Source organism: Macaca mulatta, chromosome 5 (genome assembly GCF_049350105.2).
Source record: "Macaca mulatta isolate MMU2019108-1 chromosome 5, T2T-MMU8v2.0, whole genome shotgun sequence".
In the NCBI taxonomy this organism is placed as follows: domain Eukaryota; kingdom Metazoa; phylum Chordata; class Mammalia; order Primates; family Cercopithecidae; genus Macaca; species Macaca mulatta.
The window spans coordinates 165902938-165925289 of record NC_133410.1 but is presented as its reverse complement, the minus strand read 5'-3'; the positions used below and the strand labels follow the sequence as shown (position 1 = coordinate 165925289).

Sequence of the window (22352 nt, the reverse complement as noted above, 5' to 3'; positions counted from 1 at the left end):
TTCATTTTTTTCTCATGATAACTTTCGAGGTAGGAACTATAATTATTTCCAGATTACTGATAGAAAAATTGACACATAGAACAATATTAAGTGAGTTACCAAAGTCACTTGCATAGGTGATAGATACTACATTCAAAATAGAGAGTCTGGATTCAGAATCCATGCTCCTAATCAAAAAGTAATATGGCTTATCTTACCCAACTACTGAAATACCTACCCAACTGTCCTCCTTCCTCCCCTTATGTTCCTTCCATTCAATTCTCCACAATATAATAAGAATGATCTTTTGAAACATAAATCCAGTAATATCTTTCTGAGAAAAAAGGGTTACTTTGTCCAAGACTGATCCCCTGTAATGCTCTATAGGGTACTGACCATTAACGGAATAGTGCTTAAAGCCACTACTAAAGTCAACAATGTGTCTTTTTTTTTTCTCTTTTTTTGAGACAGTCTCACTCTGCCACTCAGGCTGGAGTGCAGTGCAGTGGCGCCATCTCAGCTCACTGCAACCTCCGCCTCCCAGTTCAAGCGATTCTCCTGCCTCAGCCCCCCAAGTAGTTGGGATTACAGGCACGCGCCACCATCCCTAATAATTTTTGCATTTTTAGTGGAGACAGGGTTTCACCTTGTTGGTCAGGTTGGTTTCGAACTCCTGACCTCGTGATCCGCCAGCCTCAGTCTCCTAAAGTGCTGGAATTACAGGCGTGAGCCACCGCTCCTGGCCAACTATGTGGCTTTAGATAAATAAATAGCTGACATTTCTCAATCTCAGGGTCATTTCAATGCAAAAAATGGAAACCAGCCATCCAGAAATGCAATCTAACAACCTAGAACATAACATCTACCATTCTTTTAAAATAATCTTTTTTGAAGGATAAACCAAACACTATCTTATATCATTGTATTTCCTTCACAAAAATAGATGGTCTGTAGAAAAAAATAGATTTGTTTCATGAATACGAGCATTGCTAAAATATGTACAGATTCCAACTGCCAATTCTAGACAATCAAAAAATATTAGACAATAATGATTAGTAACTGTTGTATAGTATGAATCCAAAGGAAAGCAAGATTGCCTCTTTAAGTGGCCCTTGTTTGCCAAAACTCTGTGTAATATGTAAATTGACATATCCTTTATTACCAATCTTCTACAAAGCAGACTGAAATATCTGAAAAAGCAACTGAATGTATTTCATTGCATTATTTCATACCTTAACATAAGGCAAAGATGAGATAATTGTCTTTTATTCATGCCCATACTTTTTGTATTTGTCTGAGTACAGAGTTGAAAATAACCTTTAGTGTATTTGATAACTATGTCCTTTCTTCACATACATGAAAAATAGCTTTCATCTCATCTAGGAAATCTCTGCAGTGATTTCTTCTTTTATACATAAGTATATGTATACTGACAGGTGTATCTTAAATCTTAAATTTGTTCAGCAATTGATGATTCCAAATGACACATAAAAGAAAGACTTGCTATAAAATTCTCTCTGGGTCTATTTAATTCCATTTCTCTGCAAAGTGTGGGCATGTCATCCAGGTACTATAGGAATATCATGCAATATGATTTATTAATGAGACCTCTTCTCATCTTAAGTGAAATAGCTTCTGTGATGGAAACAGGAGCCACAGCGTCAGCAGGATGCATGATAAAGAATGCCACTGTTTGAATACACAGACAATCTTAATAAGGAGCCATACCTTTCATTTTCGATTTGTTTTAGGCTCTGGAGTGAGTTGTCAAGGGACCTCCTGGTTATTGTGGCCATCTGGAAACACTGGCTTTGACCCAACAACAGGCACAAGCTGCACACAACTTCATAAGGCATTATCCACCTAACTCAGAAGACAATGTATTTTTCCCCATGCACTTCAGCTAATTCTCCAATGAACCTACTTTTACAACAATAGCCTTTCTCTCCTGTCTCTCTTTGGTCTCCCTCAACCGTCTCTTCTTATCCTTTATTTCTTCATTGTACTTACTCAAGTGTCCATTCGCCTATATCCTCTATTTTTCTGGATATTTCTTTCTTATGTCTCTTAACTATGCATACAGTTAACACACATTCGGCCACCAGTGCTCATTTCCCTCTCTGTACCTTAGGGCAGTCACTGTCTCTGTCCCCAAGCAGGATAAGAATGCCACTGAGATTTACAACCAGGAATCAATCAAATCCATCAGAATGCTGACCTGAGCTAAGGTACTTTGCTTGCCCCGTTTATAGTAACCATCTGAAGATGAAAAACTTAGCACTATGCTTTTAATGTGTCATCCCCAAATATCCAAGACTATTTGCATTGAAATATTGATGCTTGCCCCAATTTAGCAAAGGCAATATAACCTACTGACACCTTTCACAAGAATATTAGTTGCAGTACTTTGGAAATACTCTTTACTTCATTAGAAGTGAAATTATTCATTTTAATCTTTACCTTATTCCCCAATGGTGCCTCCAAAATTTAAAGCCATTTCCTTAACTTTGATCCATCCTGTAACGGAGGAAGGTTTACTACCACCGAGACTATCCAAAATAATGTGTCATATACTCTGAAAATCCTTCCAAAGACAACTTTCTAAAATGAGTTATACAATACCAACATCCTATATAGTCACGTCTGGAGGCAGAGAAGGAAACAGAAATCCTCAGTTTCACCTCCAGCTTCATGACCTTTACAATAACACAGTGAAACACTATTTTAAGTTTCTCAATGATTGTCCTGATTAATATTAGAATTGCATTTATGTCTTGAGATTCAAACCAGATTGCAAAGGAGTAAGTAAAGATGCTCTCGCTGAGTTCTGTAATTAAATATTTAATATCAACTTTGAGAAACTCAGCAAAGGGCAAGTCCTTCTAAAAGACACTTTAGGTCAAACAGCAGAAATGATAATCTCCTGGGTGTAAGTAATTTGCTGATTATTTCACTTTATATTACAAGCCCAGATGATATAAGCCAATAACAATGCTGATGGTGCAACCAACACACATCTTTTTCTCTTAGGTCATTCTGCTCATTGGTGCTGCTAATGTAGCATACACGATACAGTCTGTATGCTGAACAAAAGCTAAATAGCCTTGCATAGTTATTGAGTAGAAAGGGAGAAGAACTGAGCATGATTTTTTTTGTTCTACATATTTTATATTTATAAGTTGAGATTCACTTCAATGAATCAGCATAGTCTGCTTCATAAGCAGAAATGGCAACAGCCTCTTTGCGGTTTGAACAAAAACTGGTGAAAGCTGCATCACCAAGGAACTCTGACATCAAAATATGGAAACCACTGAAAACCTCTTTCCTTCTCTCCTAAACTTCTGACATTAACCTCCTGCACAGTTTGACCCTGGTTTCAGTACTGAAGTTTCCCTATCATCTGTTACTAACGATCTCCCGGTAACTAAAAATAATTGGATCTAGCTTTCTTAGCTTCTCTGAATTTATTAGACCAAAATTTGCCTCTTGAAATTCTTTCCCTTTCCACTGCTACTAGTCTTGCTGTCTTCTAATTCTTTTTCCATATTGCTGCCAAGTAAAATTATACCATCTTGGTAGTTTTCCTCTCGCTCTAATTATCTTTCACTGCCTTATCTTCTTCCTACATCCTAAATTAAAAAGACCTTCTCCAAGGATTGTTTTCTCTTCTCTTTTCACTCTACCTCTTAGTGGTCACACCCCTTTCCACAAGGTCAAACTCAATTTTTACGCACATGTTTCCCAAACCTTCATTATTATCCCAGTTATCTCCTATAATTATTTATTTACCAAAAAAAGCACTGTAAATATTCTCTGTGACAAGCATAACATTAGGTTTAGAAAATGCACAACAGAGAGGATGAGTATTGTGATCTGATTCAGGAAAAAAATGGAATTTTATCTACTATGTTTTGATGTTCCACACTGAGTCATTTTTGATAAAATATAATGATGAAATGTAGAGAATATTTCTCTAAAAAAAAAAAACTTAGCTTCCAACTGTCACCTTCCAGTGTACCTCAGTTCATTATATGGAAACTTCTAAAACTGTATATTTCTACTAATTCCATAAAAATAATGAAAAAATACTTTATTTTATTCTGACAAACCATATCTATGTGTTGATTTTTCCCTTTCTATTCATGCATAACTACTGCTATCATTTATATGCAATAGTTCAGAATAATGACCTTCTTGCTCTTTCTTGTCCTATACATGCCATTCATCACCATTTAAGTTTTATTCTACTTCATTAAACGCACATTTACAAAGCACTTTTAACAACCTACTATGCACTGTTCTAGGCTTGGGGAAGACAGTTATTAAGCACAACAGGTAAAGTCCCCACTTATATGACGTTTCCATAACAGTACTTCTTAAGCATCTCTTGTACCTTCACCTTCCTTTTCTTTCTCCTTGGTTCTGCTATACGACTCACCTCTTCTCTCTGCTTTCAATTGATTCTCTTGTCATATTAGTCTTCCTAAAGCATATCACATAAAGGCATCATTCAAGGATCTGTCTGCCAATTGTTTTTTCTTTTTCTTCAAACTCTATCTTTCAGCAGTCTCATCCCTATTAGCAAGGTCAAATTCAACTCCTTATGCAAACTTTAACCATCCTTTTCCAAACTTTCATCATCACCCCAGCTGTCATCCTTTACTTACTGATAAAAATATATACTGTAAATATATTATATATTTTTTTCAATAATGTATTTTCATGATTATTTTGTATTTATTTCCCTGCTGGTATAATTTTTAATTAAAATATTCAATTATTTCATGGACTCGTGTGAGCTTTCTAGAATAAAAAAAGAAAAAAGAAATAGACAAAATGCCACTGTTTTACAATATCTAAACACATATCATATTGCTTTAATCTAAACAATTAAATATCACAGAGACATTATTATTCTGTTTTCAAGAATCTTGGGAGGCTCTGACCTCAGCAACAGCAGTTCTAGGGGCTAAAAGTGAGAACAAACTGGGTTTGAATCCTGGCTTTGCCATTTTCTGCTTGGGTTTGTTGGGCAAGTTACTTTACTAGTGTGTCCGAGCTTAGTCATCTGTGAAAAACAATAAAAATATTACCTACCTGCCTCATTGTGGGACAGGGAAGTATGAAGTAAACATAAGCTGAAAAGAGTGTTGGCCCTATAAGTCTCTCATTACTTTCCTACGTTTTAATGTTCTAATTAATGTTGACATTAACTATTTATTAATCATGCACCAGGATTTTGCTCATATTTTCCTTTAGTCTAAAATTCATCAATTCCACAAGACAAGTGCTTATGTGTTGAAATCAAGCCCATCTCTTCAGGCCAAAAAATGTTAGAATCACTCCTGACTTCTTTTATTCTCGGCATACAAATTGTCACCAAATACTGCCCATTTGACCTCTCTATCTGTGCTCTCCAGCTCTCATGACATTGCCTTAATATGGTCCTTAAACATCTATTGACTAGATGACTGAAATAACCTCTCAAAAAGCCTTCTTCATAATAAATCTCTTTCCTCTCATGGCAGATATAACCCTCGTGCTTAAAATCCATCAATTTCTTGCAATTGCTTAGAGAAGAGCACAGATAGCATTTGCTCAGGTGTTGCCTGCTCTGTGTGGTCTGAATTACAAGCTGCTCCTGCATGTGATTCTAAAGCAATCTGCCTTTCTGTGTATTAGCCTGTATCATATTTGCTAGTTTGCTCATGAACTGTGAGCTAATTGAAAGGAGAGAATGAAGTGTCATTTACCTATGAATGGCTGTCAAGTACTTGGCACACAGCAGGCAACTGATAAATGTCATTTAATAAATACCAATTCTTCCAGGAAGGGTTCCTTGCTTATCATCAACTGAATATGATCCTCCCTAATTATGAACTCCATCAGCACACTCCCCAGTTGCCTGAATCAGAAGCCCAGCTCTATATTTTCCTGGGCACCTGGTAGAAGAGTCACTGATCTTAAGCCTGCTTCCTAATCTATTGAATGGGGCTATTAATTCCTCTTCTGTCTACCTCATGAGAATTCTTTTAAGTTTAAATTAGATAATATATAGAGATGTACTGGAAAAATTATAAATTATTAGGTAAATGTGTTATTGACAATAAATCAACCATAATAATTTTTGTATTCTCTGCAATACCCAAATCAGAAATTTTCACAATTATATAATTACTAAATATTTGTCAAATGAACATATAATCAGAACCAATGGGTAACCAAAGACATAAAATGGGTTCTTATGATACAATTTCATTTCTGTTGATGGTGGAGTATTTCTGAAATGTCATAACAATATTTTTATCCTTCATTATCATTTTGCAAAATAACAGCTGTTAGTTTAAAATTACCTATGAAATGTAGTTAATTCGTTCTCCTAATAGGAAAAAATCATTTTTAGTGAGAAAACGATTAGTGAGAAATGAAATGAGAAATAGAAAACAATCAATTTTAGTATGAAAAGATAATATTTAGAATATCTGTGAAATATTATTATTTTAAGATTTCCATATACATTTTATAAGTGGAGAAGTTTGTACCAAGACAGGGGATGTTACTAACCTGAAAAAGTACACAGAGCAAGATGCAATTGAAAACCCAAATGAAATGGGGTAAATTTTTTTGCCTGGAACATATACCAAATTTCTTTGCATGGAATATATGCCCAATAACACATTTTGCACATGAAAATATACAGAAAAATTCCCACAATTTCAAATGTCTTATTTATATAATTCAAATAAATTGTTCAGGTTTTAAAGCTTATCATAAGCAACATTGATTCCTCTAAAAATACAATTATTGTAACAGATGGTACATGTAATGTTAAGTTTCCATGTAAAAATTGGGGATAATCATAGAATTAGACCTGTGATTCCTTTACTCTCACAAAAGTTAGGTAAATACAGTGTTCTCTTCTTATGATGAAATGGAGTTAAACCAACTACTTTGCATTAATGGGGTTATTTTAAAGTTCACTTTTCCACTGGGGCAAATTCTTTCCCTATCTATGGACGGAAAGGATTTCCCATTCCAGATCTGACAGTGTAGCATCTCTCACAAAACTCACATTTCTTTAAAAGCCTTCACTTTACTTTGTACACTCCTGTTCCCCAGAGCCCAGCAAAGTTCCTAGTACAGACATTCAGTATATAGCTACTGAATGAAACACCATTGATTCAGAGGAAATGCAAAGAATAATAAACACACACCCCAATGACATTTTCCATAAATTGCCTCACTGATGATTTTCCCTATAGCTCTGCCACAAATATTTATGACAAATTACTTCTCTTTTGCATACATTTTGATCTAATTTTTCAGAAATATTAAATGTGATGCAACATCATCACTCAGTAGTAGAAGACAATGAAGCTGTAATAATACATTTTTCTTTCTCTCTAACAAATATGTACCCTTCCTGACCTTCGTGTTATGTTTGCTGAGTGAGGTGAAATGGCGAAAGTTTATTGCTGTTGCCCATATTATACGCAGCTTTAAAAAATCTATAACATTTATTCTGGCTTCATTCATCATCTGGGATAGCAGGCAATCGTAGAACCAGCAGTAATAGGCAATAATTCTCATGTGAATTTTAATGACGGGTTTTGGACACATAAAGGAAAGAGAATTACCTCTGTCTATATCAGACGCTATTTCACAAGAGATAGTCTCATTCTTTATCTTTGGGATACGTATTTTCTCCTTATAAATTCACACAGTTCTATCATCTGTAAATTCTTGTTCAACTCATGCTCTGTGTAAATTCTGGGCACTCTATGCCCTGATGAAATTTGAATATTGTGGATAAAGAGTGCCAGGCTGAATGAATGTCTGAAGGCCTGGCGTCTAATCCCTGCTGTGACACCAGCCAGCTGTGTGCTGCTGGCAAGTCTCAGCTTTCAAATGTCTCCATGCCCTCAAAGCTCATGCTCGGGCCTGTGTGGCTGAACATCAAAGAGAGAAATTCTAGAAAATGTCAGGTAGCGCATATTTATTATTCATCACATACTTTCTCAAGGAAAATTTATGTGAAATACAATAAATTTCAAGGATTAAATAATATTCTCTGTGTCTTATTACTTTTTCTTTGTTTTATATTTCTTCCTCTTTGTTTTATATTTCTTCTTTTCTCTTGCTCTGTTTTCTCTCTCTCTCTTTCTCTTCTTTATGTTCAGTGCCTAAAAACCCTGCAATTTCTTGTCTGATCTTAATTAGAATGTACAAAACCAAGGGATTATGTATGTATCTAACATAGATTCAATGACATCTCAGTCCAAATAATCATTTTAGCATCTATGATAAAACCTACTTTTAAACAAAATAACTGAAAAATGTTCAAATGACTATAAGATTTCTACTTAAAATTTATCCTTTAAATAAAACACAGAAAAAGACAGAACTTTATCACCTTACCGTCTGGATACCCTCAAATTAACTTGGATAACACTTTTGCTTTTGAATGACTCAAAGAGTTTCTGAAGGTGTCACAGAACTTTCTTACTCTTCTTACTTGTTGGTAAGCAAGAGGTTTCCTGCGCATGTGCCATAGTACTTATGTGTTAACCCACGTACATTTATTTTCAAAGGACACATTTTTTTGAATATTGTATACTGCAAAATCATATAAACATACTAAAATGCTCTGGGCCATTAGCATTCATCTCTAAAGTGCCAAGGAATTGGAGGGATTATCTTTAGCACAATGACTCACACACTCTTGATGCATTGAGTCCTAGTAAAATTATGACTTCACGCTTGTGAAGGGATCATGGCACATTGTTCTAACATTACCCTGAGAATTGCCCTACTCCATTGCAACACCCATTCACACTGATGGTGTGAAATGAGTTCCTTCCAGAAAGGATTCATACCTTATTTAGTTTTTGGCCCTTAAATTTATTTTAATACTCTAAATTAAAAGTCTATAATTCAAAAATTGCAGGAGTACATTATAACACATTTAAACAAGCATACTGATTAAAAGGATATAACTTCCCTTTGCTTACTATTCTTCCCAGAAGCAACCCTTGTTAGTAATAATATGGGGTGTACCTCTAGCCCCATAGTTTTAGTAAGAGTCGAATTTGTTTGTTTCTGTTTTTGTTACGTTGTTGATTAAGGACACCATAGAACAATTATCTTGTGGCTTACTTCGATATCTGACAGGGAAATTACCATGTTGATACAGACTTAGTTCACTCTTTTAAACCATTGTATGGTATTCCCTGGTTTGAAGATAGCAGCAACATTTCATTAACGTTCCCTAATTGAAAGATATGCAGGTTGTTCAGAGTTTTTTGATTACAAACAAGGCTGCAGTGAACATGTGAGTACATACATCTTTGAGCACATGTGCTATTATTTCTGCAGAACAGATTATTAAAAGTAGGATTGCTTGGTCAAATGTTATGCTGGGTGAAAGATTATTCATGCTATCAAATTATCACCCAAATATAGTGTAGCAATTAACATTCCTATCAATAAAATAACTTTTTGTGTGGAATTCACTAATAATTGATATTTTTCATTGTTTCAGTTTTTACTAATCTAACAGGCAAAAATGACATTTCATTTTTGTTTTAATAATGGCAACTTACATTTTTGTACTCGTGATAGTACGCATTGCTCTTATTTTATGCATTAATTTAAAATTTGTAATACTGTAAAGTCACATGGGTCCTAATATTATCCGTATTTTAGAGATGAAAAAACTTGGAAGCAAGTGAAATAATTTTCTCAGCTATCACCTCTAGAAACGGGTGAGTGGGTGTCAACCCAGGCAGCCTGACTCCACAGCTGGTTTCATCAGCCACCTCACTGATAAACAGGAAAATTTGATTCCCATCATTATTAGTAAGAAAATACATCTACTTTTATAGCTTTCTCTATTAATCATCTGTTCCTAGATTTTGTACACTTCTTTTTACTATTAGGTTACCCTTCAAATTTTGATTTCTAACATTCTTTAATCTTCTTCATATGTAAAGCCCCTATTTTTCTTCCTTTTTCTCTTACCTTTTCCTGTGTTTACAATGACATTTATAACCAAATTCTCAATCTTTCATTGATGATTCCTAAACTTTGTGTCTTGTGTAACAAGGATTTCCCATTCTAAGATTTTCAAAATATTCTGGGATGTTTGATTTTTTAACTATCCCTTCTACATTAAATTCTTCCAATATTAATATCTGGATTTTATGAATGGTAAAAACCTAACTTATTTTGTTTCTACATACATGTTCAATTTCCCAACACTTTTAATGTAACTTTTTGATTTCCTTGGTTTTAAATGTCACATTTATCATATGCTACATTTCTATATGTCCTTATGCCTATTTCTGAAGATAAAAACAAATGTTTTAATTACTACACATTTTTGGAAATAACTATTGCTGTCAGTGTTCTTTTGCAAAACTTTTGTACCTGTTGTTTTGTAATTATTGTTTTGCATTTTTTCTTTAGGATTTTACTTAGGATGAGATGGAAATACAAACTAATTGGCAGAGATTAATATTTACCACATTATAGCCAATATCACTATTGACTAAGAACTGTTTTATGATTCTCAGTAGTTTCACACATTTGTTCATACCTTATCACACATTTTATTAGATTTATCCCTAGATATTTTGTATCTTTCTTACATTACTGGCAGATAATTTTTCTTTGCATTTTCTATTTTAGATGTTGATAGTACTATTGACTTTCAAATCATAATTTTATATCTAGTGATCTTACTGAACTCTCTTATCAGTTCTATAACCTTTTGGGTTGATTCTTTTGGATTCTTCTAGGTGAGAAAGCAATTATTTTTGTAAGAATTTTACTCTACTCACTTTTGGAACTTTCCGCTTTGTGAAATTATTTCTCCTTAGCTTTGTATTTCTACTGTACTTCTAATAAAAATAATAAACTACAAAGTATACCATTAATATGGGATTTGTGCAATTAATATGTTATCTGTGCAATTAAAATTGAGAATTTAAAAAATTATCTGATGCATTTGATCAATGTATACAATTAAACTCTTTTATGCAGCTCATAATTCTTCCTTTTCAATAATAGATGGGCTTTTAAAAAGCCCATAGGTTATGTGAATAATTCCTCAAATTCTCTGTTTTACTCTGTGGTCTTCAGACAATATAAAAGTAGGAGAAAATATATTGCAAGTTACGTAACATCAATATTTAGTTATTTTCTATTTTTTCTATAATTATTCACAGCCTATTCTGAATATACCACCTGCAACAAGGGAAAGAAAAAAATAGCAAAGCAACAATTATTCATTAGTAAAGGCCAGAAGATAGAGCTAAACTATTGAGAGGGAGAAAGGAAGAGGGCAGGAAATGAACAACTGAAAAGGAGGCATTCGGGAAAGAGAGCGTGAAGCTCCGTGAAAATTAGAATTCTAATAGCTATTTAATTTCTATGACAGGAAAAACCTGGAGAAAATTGGAATGAGTAGATGATAGCTAATTTCAAGGGAAAATATTAATAACGTGCTTCACCATAAGTTATTTCAGCTGCAGGTGATCACGGAAAATAGGCACATATGAATTCAGTTAAAGCCATCATTTTGAAGATAGCTAAATGAATGAACGTCTTGTTCTGGAGAACACATGCACTTTTGTATATAAATCACAGAGTATATCGCAGATTTGTCCATTTTAAGGTGTCTAAATTAAATGTGACTGGTGAAAATAAAGCAGGAGCAAAAATCAATATTGAAATGTGAACTACCCAGGTTGGTTGCTTGGCTTTCTCAGAGCCACTGGGTAGTTGCCAAATCCTTAAGAGATGATGTCGTAAAACAAACAAGTTGGGGAGAACCAGAGCTTCTAAAACATTTTCTCAATGAATCAAAGCATATGTTCTGATTTCAAACTTTTAAGAGCAAAGTTAAAGCATATGTCGTACTTCAATAAGGATGACAATGGATTTTTATCAATGTGAATAATATAAAATCAGTCAGCACCAAAGTTAGGAAAACTAAAATACGGCTGCTGGATCTATATACAAATGAAATTGCTAAGCTATTCTGTGAAATAGTTCCTTCTAGGGTTATCTGGTAAAAAAAAAAAAAAAGAAAAGAAAAAAAAAAAGAAAAAAAAAAGCAGCAATGTAACCAGACAAGAATTGAGTTTTATGAATATGAATCTTGTAGAACGTCCAAGGCAACATGAATATCAATGAGGAAGAGAGGAAGCTACATTTGTATATGTGTAAGCATACCTTTCTTTTACTCAACACATCTCATGCTCTCAAAACATACTAAACAGCATTGCACCAAATGTAACTGTATACTGATTTGATAGGATTTTGCCAAATTATACAGTACTTTCATAAAATAATATTTCTCCTAAAGTAAGTTAGTATGATGTATTATGTATAATACATAATACATTATACAGCTGTATAATTGCATGACCAAAATCTACCATTTAATTGAAGGAAATTTTTAAAAATGCCTTGGGAAAAGGGCAGTATATCTGATTTCTATAACCATTATTCTTTTAAGTAATAACTAAGACTTACATATAAAATTATGTGCCAGGTACTATGTAAGGGCTTACATCTCTAAAGTCATTTAATGCTCCCAATAAGCAATATATAGACAGGTAAGTTTCCCAAGTTAATACAGATAGTGACAGTAGGACTGAAATTTGAACCCAGGCAGTCTAGAAGTAGCTAGAAAATGTCACAAGAAAACCTGAAAATACATTTCAATAGAAAATAAAAATAAATTCCAGAGTAGTGATAGATTTTCTAAGTCAAAAAGGCATTACGGAAAAATAATCTCTCTAGCTTTTTATTTAAAATTCTTTTCTCTTATTTTTAATATATAAACCTGTAGAGTGTTTGTGTGTGTGTGTGTTTCTGTGTGCTTGCATGCTACTGTATGATATGCATCCAAATAAGATAAATAATCCAGGTAGAAACTTTAATAGATATTTATAATTTATACATTTAGTCTTTGCTATACCTTTTCCCATAACAAGTCATAATAAAACTATTCTAAGTAACAAGTTAAATGAAGATAAGTATTGATATATGCTTTTCATGACACATCCAGGACTTTTTAAGAATCCTCAATTTTACCTGTATATTATCTTCTCATCTATATTTCTACACCCACTACAAAATAAAATGGGACATAGCAAGAACCTGCCTAATTTAATCACCATATTTACATCAAATATTCACAAAGTCTTATAATTTTGATGCTCTAGACAATTGTAACATGCTTTTTAAATTTCATAAATGTAAAATTCGGGGGCACTGACGCACTCATATACACTTGCGTTACTTTCAGCAATGCTCAGGTACTAAACAAAAACCATTTTTTAATTATATAAGCCCTTATGTTTTTATGTCCACATTATTCTGGAAAATTTTAAGGGACATATTGAAATTAGTTTTTTGAAAAAGAACCCCTGTTCAGGTAGACCTTTTCCCTTCACAACATTTTTTTGAACACTTAAAACCAAACCAGTTAGATTGCAAATCAAATCCTTGCTGCCTTCTCAGCATTGGTCACAGAAGAGCTCCAATGTACTTTCTGCCACTTCATACCTGGGTCAGCAATGAAGTTGCAGAGGAAGGTTAATGCTAAAAACAAATACATTTTTAAAAGAGAACAAATGATTTTTTAATATTTCACCCCAAAATAAGCAAGGCTCAATTTTCTTTCTGCTCAATGTTTCTTCCAGTTACCACTATAACACACCCCAAATATATAATCAAAATTTTTAAATATTTACTTCCTCAAAACATCCAGAAATTATATAGAATAAAGAAACATAAGGCTTTATGTGAAACTACTGAATATAGAAATATACCAAAATGTCCCTAATCTCACCATTATCATTGGCAGACATAACCACCTATCTGAATCTGAACACAAACTACAGAGGATATTTGCCTGTTTCTAATAGTTTAATCTTCTGTAGTTCTTTTTAAATAGCCCAACTTCTCTGAATTTTGAAGAGATTATATAAAATATATAAAGTATACACAAGATAATTTTGATATTCGTGAAGGAAATGTGTGTTGTGGTAAATAAATAAATAAAGTCCAGGACTGGAGGTGGACCATATACTATTCACTACAGCCTTAGATAATTGACTTAACATTTTTAGGACTCAGCGGCCTTGGTTATAAAATGCTGAGGCACACTGCCACAGTGACGTTCCAATGGAGATCAAGTAACCCAAGACTTTAAAAAATAAAGCTAAAGACAGAATTAGATTAAAAGAGAAAAAATAAAGGAGGAAGTAGAGTGTCTGATACAGGGTAAGTACCTAAAAAATGTAAACTGGTTTTGGTTTTGGCTGTTGTTTTGTTGATATTGGTGCTTTGCTGCTGAGACCAGGTGACGTCAAGGATTCATTTCAATTTAGAGATTCAATTATTGGAGACTCCTTGCACCATCCAACAGCATTCAAGTTTATTAGTACAAGAATTTGTGATTCTGCTTATACTAAAATTAAAAAAAATAATACTTTGAGACAACTGAAAATATTTGTTTTTTAGTATTCCCAAACAGGGATCCTAAAAATGTATAATACTTTATTAGGATTTTTCTCAGTATTTTTACACCACACTGGATTGACTTTCTTTGTGAGCTATCTGACTGGCTCAATATCCCTAAAACTCTTCTTTTTTCCTTAATATAATACTATATATGCAAGACTGAGATCACAAGAAAAACACCCAAGATAATTATGGGAAAACAGAAATGTTAGGACATTGAAGACTGTCTTCACGACAATTTTCAGATTTACCTAGTACCTTGAATTTTAATGGCTCATTGGGGAAAAGAGATTTTGAATATTCCCCAGTGTGAGAACATAGGACAGAACTGTGAAAACGTGGTTGGCTGGCAAGGATATGAAATTAAAAAAATCTCTCACTCGACTCGGCTCTGAGTGGAAAAAAAAGTTACCTATTGGAACTCACAACCTTAGGCCACAAAACCCACCACTGTTCAGTTTCAATTTACATATTGGGAAACCTCCACTCTGGAAATTAATTGAAAGCAATTTTGAATTGAACTCTAATCACTAAGCAAAAGCAAATAAACACGTATGCTCCCTAAACCAAAATGTACCCTCCAACCGGGACCCCTGGGATTCCAACAGATTAATGGAACCCAACTATAAGTTCAAAACTTTTTTAGAAAGAAAAAAACGGTACATTCACACACACTCCCACACACACAATAAGGAGACGGAGATCAACAGAAATAAAAAACAGCAATATTACATTTCAGATGCACAATGAAAAATATTTTAAGTCTTTAAGGAGTAAATAAGATATTGAAAATACGAGCATGTAGTAAGAAACTATAAAATATTCACAGTTAAATTTGAAAGAAAAATAATCTCCAAAATAATAAATTTAATGATTAAACGTAAAAATCCAATGGATTGATTTAAGCATTATATGAGATCATCCTGGCAAATAATTATTAAAATAGATGTTTTACTGGGAATTACTCAGAATCATCAAAGCAAGCAAACAAATAGATAACATGAGACAACTGATTGGAGTTGTTTCCAGAGAGAATAGAGAATAGGAGAGAGTAATTGAAAGAGAAGGCTGAAATTTTTCTAGAATTGATCAAGACAAATATTTTAAATTTTAGAAAACACAACTCAATAAATCGACTTTCACAAAGCCTACTTCAGATACTGTTTATCAAGGAAAATAGACGAATGTGAGAGTAATCAAATAGAAAAGAAAGAATAGCTATAAAGGAATTTGAATTATAATGACAGTAGATGTGTTGACTGCAACAAAGGAAACTGGAAGACAGTAGAGTAATATCTACAAAATAAGGAGAAAATAAATTGTAACCTATAATCATACTGATTTGTTTGCTGAAGTAAAAATGCCTGTTAAAATACTAAATGCAACCACTAAAAGAACAGAAATAGTTGCACCTAAGAATAAAATCTAACATCAGTTACATATAGAAAATTACAAACTTTATTGGAAGATATTATGAAAGACAAATAAATAAACAGATGTGCTATTTTCACGGATGGAAAGATGATATTATAAAGATCCCAAGTCCTCTTTAAAAGAATGTATAGTAAAAGCTAGCTCTTATTAAGCCCTAATTTTGGGCATAACACTGTTTTCACTTTTTGAACTCTCCAAAGAAAAAAAAAAAAGTCATGTAAGTGCCATAATTTGTTACTAGTTTGAGAACTAATTGATGAGGAAATAAGAGTGTCTAAACAACTTGTCCAAGATCACAGAAAAAGGATATCCAATAAAAATTTGAATCGACATTTTCATGCGACTTGACAAGCATATGTGAAACACTGTGTACTTCCAAAAATCATATTGTGCACCATAAAAATATACAATAAAAACAAGTATTACTGGGAATAATAACTTTATGATTTTGGGGACATTACATAATTATTTTCATCTGTAAAAATGAGATAATGATATTTTCTACATAACAAATTCTATACGGTATATTATCTGTATGGATTAAAGGAAGTGATTCTTGAAAATAATTTTTAAAGAGGTTGATATATAGAAACAGTTTAATATAGCTCAATTACTCTTGTTTTAATTTCAGAAGTATCATTAAAATAATAATACATGCAAGAGTCAGGTGGACATAGGTTTAAATCCTTATTATTATATCACTTACTAGTTGTGTATATTTGCCAAGTTACTTAATCCTCTACTCTTTACTCTCCTCAAATACAAATGTAGACATGCTCACCTATGAATTAACACATAGCTGGAACAATAAGTGATCTATAAATTGTAGTCACTGTTATTAGTAGTAATTATTATTACAACAAATAATGAATTGAACTTTTATAAAAAAGCAAGAGACTGAGAATAGCAGACACTTTCAACTATTAAACCAATACAGTACACAGAGCTTAGAAGCAAATCCCCATATAGAAAATGTTTGAAATAGAGGTAGCATTGTAGCAAAGTGGAGGGAAATAGACTCTTCAGTTAGAAGCTTCTGAGGAAATTTGTTAACCATAAGGAAAAAGGCAAGTTGAATCTCAGCCTTACACACACACACACCACACACACACACACACACACACACACACAAATATTATAGGTAGGCAAAAAACTAAATCTAAAAATAAAATTTTTTTAAATGGAGGAAAATATAAGCCAATATCATTGAAAATTTAATATAGGGAAAGGTAGTGTAAGCAAGACACAAGAAGTAGAAACTATAAAAAAATTTATAAATTCCTCTACTCTAAAAGTTTTTATAACAATATACTATAAAGAAAATATAAAGGCAAACCACAACATTAATTGAGATATCTGTATCCAATATAAGTGAAAATGAGTTAGAATTGTGGTTATCTAAAGAACCATGAATCAGTAGGTAAAAGACAGACAACCCAATATAAAATTAAGAATGACATGAGACATTGCATTTAAAACGGACTCAGAAGGCTTAATTGAAAAATTAGAAGATGCTCATCTACACTATAAATCAGGGAACTGCTCATTAAGACCAATTGAGGTACCTTGCCATATCCACAAATAGGCAAAGTGAAAAGTCTAATGATACCAAGAATTAATAACATATTTTCTTGGTAGGTATGTGAATTCATCGAACCATTTTGAAGAACAGCTGGGCACAATCCTGTAGACTTAAAGAAGTACACGCCAGCAATAATTTCTTTCTCAGGCCTGTGCTCTGAAACACTTAGAAATGTATGCAAGGAGATATTTAAAAGAATATTCGTAGCCGCATTGCTTGTACTACCAAAATACCCATCAACAAACCACCAGGCACTGGAGTGTATAAAGAAAGAATATTCGGCAGTGAAAATAATGATGTAGAACTACAAATATTAAGTGCTGAAGAATTTTAAGGACATATCTTTGAGTAAGGGAAAACCAAGTTACAGAAGATAGACAATCTGCTTGCATAAATTTGAAAAACTATATACTCTTTTTAGAGTAAACCATATGAGTAGTAAAAATATAGTGGAATTTATAGAAACGATACACATCAAATATGAGATATGAGTTACACGGAGGGCATACAATAGTGGAAGGAACTCAAGACATATCACCCGCATTGGTAATGTTTTATGTCTCGAACTGAGTGCCACATTATCAGGATGCTTGCTTTCATATGCTGTATAACTGTGTGTAGGTCTGACATATTTAATAAAATGATTTGAATGAATAATGGATGCTTTGGAGAACAGGGCATATGAAAACCTGATTAAAGTCATTAAGGATCAGATGAAGAACAGAAAATACAGCACATCCAATGTAAGTCCACAAAAGTCTAAGCATGGAAAGTTTAATGCCGCTTGCAGTGTCCCAATTAGCTTTTTTTTAAGTTCTCAATAAAGTAACAACCAAGCTGTGTTAAGAAATAAATGCTGACTACTTAATTAGTCCACTAGCTGACCCAGTTCCCCTTCTCACACAACATCAACTTATTTCAAACTTGGGCTTCAGAAGAATTATAAATTGCATCTCATTAAGTTTCTTCTGGGTCACTCCACTTACAAATAGTTGAAACGATAAATGTCAAAGTGCTATTGTGTTACAGAAACCTGAGATCTACTTCTCTTCAGATATCTGTTTTCTACTAAATATGAATTTATTATATTAATGCTGCAATATTTAAAACCTCTCTAACATTGTCCTAGTCTGGATATTAATCTCAAAAAGCAGGTCATTAACTAGTCATTTATTACAACTCTAAACCATTACCTTTGGAAAAGACATCATATTTAATATCTCTTTCATCTTGTAGCATAATCACAAGGTAATAAAATAAATCTTATCTCTATTTTATCAATGAATATTTGGCTGATTTTCTCTAAAGGTTACTGCTAGTGAATGTCTTAATTTACTTCAGGAAGGACATTAATTTCTAACAACTTTTAAAATCAAAGGTTAAAAGTAAAAAATACAAAGGATAATCAGATTATAGAATTGCAAATATTAAAGTATGATAAATAGAATGAAAGCCACTAAAAGGTTTATTTCCACATCCAATCTGACAAAGATGTAATACGCATATCCACTGTTTATATAAGGCCAGTGATTCAGATGAATTTTTGCACTGAAGAAATTGTTTTTGCTCATTAAGAGTTTATTTAATTTAATTAAGCTAAGTAAGCATTAATATATTTATAATTCCTACATTATAAATAATTTAATACTTAGAAATATCACATTAATTATGGTAATTTCCTTTGTGGGTCTTCGTCACCTTCATTACAGATCTAACATTTTCAGCCTCGGATTATTCAGCTAGGAGATAAGCCTCTTCTGGAAACATAGAATACTACCTCCTCTCTCAGACATGACTTTGCACTGGCCTGCAAAGTCCGACAATCTCAAACTTCATTTTGCTAACTGGGGTCACTATATTAATAATACAGAAACAAAATTAAATCAACACAGCATTGCCTTTGAGAGGCTCTTACAGTGTAACTTGAGGGAGATTCTGGAAAGAGTTTATATATGGAAAAGCTTTTACATATGAAAAAAAGTAATAGGAAAGTTTAGAAAAGCATTTATATTTGAAAAAGTATCAAGTCTAGAGGTAGATATTTCAATAGTCTAAAACCTCACATTTCAAAAACAAAATCTAACTGTTTTAAAACACTGATTTTTCCACTATATTTCCCTGACATATATTTGAGATTGTAAAAAGAGCATCTTAAATGTATCTAGGCAAACTCTATGTCAGTGAATAAAGTAGGTGACCCAGTTTGTTTTATTATATTTTTGTGAAATCAGTGCATTCTCTTGGATGTCAGCTCATACATATTTTCTGGGCTCAGGCCAATGATAGTGATTGGTAAACATTGCCAGAAATAACCTGAGCGATATTCCTACACAGGCATATGGAGGGATGGTAATTGTATTATCTTGTTTGGGATTTTCATAAATTTTCACCAATATATTTTCTGGCAGAAGCAAAATCTACCCAAAACAAAATTAGTACTACCAAATTGGCACAGGATAAAGCTATCTCTTTCTCATCCCTCCTTGATCCAAAGCACAAACCCCTGAAACCTACTTTTGTCTCCCTCTGCCTCATCCTTATTCCTCTTAACCCCATATCATCCTTCTACTAGGTCTTCCGAAATCCATGTCAACGATCCTCCACACTCTTTTCTTCGTTCTTAAACTTTTCCCAAATTCTTATTGCCCAATCTTTATAATTCCTCAAAACTGTCTGACTTCTAAAGACTTTCCTATTTTAGAATCTTCTTTTAAGACTCCTTCTTCTTACTACTTAATAGAAAGGGTATCTGTTGACATAAGTCATATGGTAGATTGTTCCACTCATGTCCCATAATAAATAACTCCTTCCAATACCCACATTCTTGCCTACTTGCCTTCTGCATTGACTCTGGGTTTGGCCATGTGACTGGCTGTTCTAACCATTTGGCACTGACTTTGGGACCGAACAATGGACAGAGGATAAAAAATCATCACAGAGACTATTAATCAAGTTTAGAAGAGTGGCAAACAAACAGTTAACAGAAGCCAAATGGCAGTAGAAAACTGCTATTGGACACAGCAAAAATGGAAGCTCATGTGTTGTGTTAGTGAAAACATTGGCATAACTGTCACCTGTAACAAACTGGAAGATTGGAAATGTACTTCGTGAACTTGTAAATCTGGCTGAGAACATTTTGAGACAATGCTTCAAGTGTCATTTTGTATCTTTTAGTTGCTTATGAGAAGGTACAAGAAAGAAATGAGCTAAAGAGAGAGACCAGTTCAATTTGCAAGTAGAATTTAGAGGATACATAAAAAAGCTAGGACATGCTGCTTTGGAAGATTTAGTGTCTCACATTTTCAGTATCTCCACCTGGCACAGTTAAGAAATGGCTTCAGGGTAAAGACTGAATCAAAGGTGTTTCTACAAAACCCTTTGTTAAGACCTTGGGAAGATGTGAGACTTTGCCTGAGGAGACTCACACAATTAGACAACAAAAAGGGGGGGGTTACAAAATATATTTTACAAAATATATTACAAAATAATATTTACAAAATATTAAGGGCATTGTCACAGAGAACTTCTGAGAAAGCAAAAGATTCTCTTGAAAAAGTTTTGGATGTGGCTTTGGGAACATGGAATGAGCCCCAAATAAAACCATTGAAAAGTTTACAAAAGTTTTAGGGAGTTAAATCTGCTAGAACTAAAATGTATACAAATAGTTCAAAATTATTTTTTATGGGAAATAAACAGGCTGAGAAAGCTACTCACTGAAAATATGGACCAGCTCTTATTAAAAAGAAATGCCAGATCCAAGTACCCAAAAAACAGGACCAAGTGGAGCAGAGAGCAATGAATTAGGGAAACTTCTAGGAAGTATGATATATTAGTAATTAGTAATAGCAATTAATGAACATTCTCTAACTCTGGAGCATACAATGGATAGATTTCAGTCGTGCTGTGGACCCTCGAATTCTATGTCCCTCCTGTTTCTGTTATTAAATTATTGAATTGAATTATTGAGGCTATTCTGTGCCTTTCACCTATTTACATTGGGTATTGTACATAGGGGAGCAGGGAAAAACTACGTTATTTTTTATTTCACAATTCTCTGGATAAGGAGGAGCTTTACCCATAAAGCTTTGTCTGCATGCAGTCCATGACGAGATCATGGACTTTGTGATTGTTAATTGAATGAGATTTTAAGGGTGTTGGCAACGGGGGTGGAGTGTGTGTAATATGTGTATCTTTACCTGAATCATCAGGGCCAGAGGACAGACCACAATAGACTGTTACTAAATAGCTCAGAATAAGTCATGACTCCTGTTATTTATGCCTGCATGCAATTCCCTCCTTAATTCAGGTTATGGCCGTGTGACTTAATTTGAACAATAGGACACCAGCAAATGTAATACAAGCAGAGGAATGATAAGCACTTGTGCACTGGGGCTTCCTCACTTAGAACACTGTTCTAAGACGGTGTGTGAAGTCCAGTCTAGCCTTCTTGGGAAACACACACACATGCACGCACACATGAGAGAGACCCAGCCATCCCAGCTCCCAGCTGACTCACTAACAGAATGCAGACCCCTAAGTGAACCTAAAAAACACTAGTTGAAAAAATTCACAACCTACCACACAATCATGAGAAATAAAATAGCTGTTTAAAGCCATAAAGTTTTAGGAAAAAAGAGTATGTGCAGTAATATACAATTAATACAACTACCTCTTTCCTATCACTATGACTTATGGTCTAAGATCTTCCAAGACACTCAGGAATCCACCTGATGATTGTTGCACTGGGCACTAACTCCCTATTTGTTTGTTCTATTTTCATTGTAAGGGATTTCAACAAGCTCACTTTTCCTGTGACTTT

General features: G+C 33.5%; 1 protein-coding gene across 4 annotated transcripts in view; it reads right to left on the bottom strand.

Annotated features, from left to right (window-relative positions):
* GRIA2 (glutamate ionotropic receptor AMPA type subunit 2) overlaps window positions 1–22352 on the bottom strand; it is a 149839-nt gene that overhangs the window by 67361 nt on the left and 60126 nt on the right.